The 3,581-nt window shown below is 46.9% G+C and overlaps 1 non-coding gene across 1 annotated transcript; it reads left to right on the top strand.

Annotated features, from left to right (window-relative positions):
* Positions 1-309: 309 nt before the first annotated feature.
* Positions 310-512, top strand: LOC115497169 (small nucleolar RNA SNORA74). Its single transcript, XR_003962740.4, has one exon. It is a non-coding gene; the product is annotated as a small nucleolar RNA SNORA74 (small nucleolar RNA).
* The last annotated feature ends 3,069 nt before the right edge of the window (positions 513-3,581 follow it).

Below are 3,581 nucleotides of genomic sequence, written 5' to 3'. Positions count from 1 at the left end.
GAGGGGGGAGCAGGGCACGGGTGGCGGCGGCAGCGGGGCTGGGGACCGGCGCTCTGGAGACGGAAATTCGCACATGATTTAATTTAAGATTTGTTTTGCTGTCTTGAATTAACTAAAAGGCGTCTGCTGGCTCCTGTGCTAGCCTCAGGTCCTCAGGGTGGAAATGACATGGTTTATCCAGCAATAGGTTTAGTTTATCTATTACTCTTGCTGGATGAAGCTTTGATGAGAGTAGGCGGCATCAGAGAGGTGCCTCCACTTTTTTTCTACCCTGTAAACCCTCCGGTTTTGGTTTGTTTTTTTTTTTCTCCCAGCAGAAGTCAGCTGCCCGTGGCTGCTCAGTGCCTGTGCCAGTGTTATGCTGCTGGGAGAGAAAGGTGCTGCTGAGCTTTCCTGGCACCAGTGGGGCCGTCCTGGTGCTCAGTGGTGCCAGGTTTTGGCAGCACTCTGCGTGCCTGAGAGTGGAGTAACTCCTGTCCGTGGAGTTAAAACCTAGATTGCATGCAGACAACCCACAGAAAATGGAAAATTCTGTTCCGCATATTTTAATGTGCATCTTTTACATAAAAATAAATGTCAGCTAATTAACTGTTCCGTGCTAAGGGTTGAATAGGGGTCCTCTTTTCAACTGTCTTTATTGGGTTTTTATTACAGGTAAATTGTTGGTGTGGGGCTTGCTGGAGCGAGCAGCAGGAGTGGTCAGAAGTAAAGCTGTCAATGCTGCTTTGAAGATCCGTGTTTGAAAGGTATTGGGAAGATGGAAACCTGGAGCCCATAGTTTAAAAAGGGCAGCTGGAGAAGAATTTGTTTTCAGAATGTGGATGTAGGAATTGGAAACATCAAAGGTGGCTTGGGGCAAGATATAACAAGAATTATGTGTTCAATTAATTGTTAATATTCTCTCGTTGCTTGTTGGAAATACAATTTTAATATGATCTCAATTAAATGTATTTATATTTAAGCTTACTCAGTTTGCTTTTCATTGTCTTACAAGGCTGTTGGGTGCAGCAGGATTTGAGAGTGGTGTTGAATTCTTGTGGGACACTGGAGAGGCTGTAGTGAAGCACCAGCTCTCATCCCTAGGCTGGGGGAAGTGAGCCCACAAAGGAAGGTTGGAGAAGGCTGATGAGTATGTAAAATACATCAGAACTGCTGGGGAGGGGCAGGATGACCATCAGGAATTCAGACAAAAATGGTGTTAAAATGCAAAAGTTGGAACAAAAGGAGTGTTTTGCTCTCCAAGATGAGAGTTGGATTCCTTGAAATCTTCTAGGACACCCTGTTTTCGTGAAATAATCCACATTCCATAAATGTTCCTGACACTGTTAGTTTAGTCATGAGCATTTCTGCCACCTGAATATCCAGAGCTTTGAATACACACTTTTTATACTGTATATGGGAATATATAAAATATATTAAAATGTTAAAATATAACAGTTGAGGAATAAAGGTTTTTCCTGGTTGAAGGCTGAGTTGTGTTGTTTCTGTAGGAACAATCCTATCTGCAAAACTAATCAAGGGTTTCCCCGTTATGTTGTGCCCAGCAATTTTCCTCTTTCCCAGGGCTAGGTGCCTGCTGCCCTAATGGTGAAGGGGGGGTGTCACTACAGGACATGAGAAAACACAACGCACACCTCTGCTCTTGTGACTGTAAAAGGAGAACCTTTTATTTCCGACTCCAACATTTATAGTTTTCCAAATGTGACAGTGGATTGGAGGGTGAAAGTGCCACCTCTCCAATGACACTGGACAAACTACCAGTCCAAATGTCTCCTCCTCCATGAAGTAAAGCAAAACAATAAGTTATGTACAGAAAGTTGTGTGAGAAAGTTTGCTACAAGAATGTAAACTCGGAAGGCTTTAGAAAATCTTAAAAAATATGGGCAACAGGGAGGGGTCCTGCCTGCTGACAGCCAAGGAACACTGTCAGGAGGCTCTGCTGCTGGAGCAAATATTCCCAAAAGTGGCAAAAAATGGAGAATATGGGCTCTTTTCCCAATATCCCATCCATCCCTGCCCTCTGGCAGTGGGAGCCATTCCCTGTGTCTGTCCCTCCATCCCTTGTCAATTGTCTCTCTCCAGGTTTCCTGTGGCTCCTTCAGGCCCTGCAAGGCCACCCTGAGCTCAGCCCAAAGCTTCTCCTCTGCAGGTGAACAATCCCAGCTGTGCCAGCCTTTCCTGCCAGCAGAGCTGCTCCATCCTCTGCTCATCCTGGAGCCTCCTCTGGCCTGGCTCCAGCAGCTCCAGCTCCTCCCTGTGCTGGGACAGGGCTGGGGCAGCTCTGCAGCTGGGGGCTCACCTGAGCACAGGGGCAGAATCCCCCCAGCCCTGCTGTGGGATCAGCCCTGGGCACGGGGGGTTCTGGGTTCTAGGGCATGTCCAGCTTCCAGCTTTGTGCACAACTGGAAAATAAAAAAATAGAGATATCCTGAAGGTTCTCCAGTCAGCACAAGCACAGGCTCGGGGCTCTGGCGCTCAGGGTGTCACCTCTGGCAGGAAGGAGACAGTCAGCACTGTGCAGCTCCTTCTGCAGCACAAAGGTGATCCATAAAGGTCAGAATGATTCACTTTGGCCCTGCTCTGGTGCCTTGAGCACAGATACCAAAGGGAATTGGGAGAGAACCCATGAGGTCCAAGACTGGCTGTGAAATAAAGCCAGGAAATGGAGTAGGACCTCCCTTCGCACTTGGGAAATGACAATGTGATTTATGGTTCTGTTTAGGAGCACCATACATTTTGCAGTCTAAATATGACTTCTGCTAGGCAAAAGTGGCTGAACTGCTTTACATTTGCTCTGCTTTTACTGCTCTGCAGCACCACAGCACAGGATTGTTTACTGAGATTTATGGGCTTGTTTTTGAGCACTTAATTGTTTTCTTACCTTGAGCTTGTTAAGAGCTGGATTTCTTGTGATTGTTCTCTGAGCATTTTTATATTATTTCAACATGTATATTGTACTACTTGCATTTTTTAAAAATACCTTGTGTTATTGTTTCATTGTGCTCTCCAGCTATTTACAGAGAAGAAAAATCAGCCTGTGATGAATTGAAGAGGCAGATTTTTCCTTTCTCCTGGAGCTTTCCCTGAATTCATGTATATGCTTCGTAAAGCTGCTGGAGCACAGCGATTTCCAGGCTAATGGAGAAACCGGTTCTTCAGCCACAAATTAAACAGGGAAGAAAGATGTTGACTATGAAATAAATCCAAATAACGAATAGTACTTGAGGGGTTGTACAAGTACTTTGGTCACAACTCACGGATTTCAGGAGGGCACCAGTACAGGGACCTCTCCTCATTCAGCACAAGGTGGCAATGTTGGATCAGAGGAACAGCAAAGCCTTGCACATCGACTGCAGGGCCTTTTTACCAGAATCTTCTAACGAGCCTCACAGCCAGGGAGAGCCCAGAGTTTTGAATATTTTAGCGATGGCGACACCTGCGTTGTGCTGAGGAGAGCGGCCTCGGGCAGGGCGGGGCTGGCTGCCCGTGAGAGTGACACAGAGAACAGCGTGGGACCGGAGGATCCCGTGGCTATCCCGGACACGCTGGATACCCAATCCCTCGGCTCCCCCGGGCACACG

Source organism: Taeniopygia guttata, chromosome 13 (assembly GCF_048771995.1).
Source record: "Taeniopygia guttata chromosome 13, bTaeGut7.mat, whole genome shotgun sequence".
In the NCBI taxonomy this organism is placed as follows: Eukaryota; Metazoa; Chordata; class Aves; order Passeriformes; family Estrildidae; genus Taeniopygia; species Taeniopygia guttata.
The sequence above is the reverse complement of the archived record's forward strand: the minus strand, read 5'-3'. Positions and strand labels throughout refer to the sequence as shown.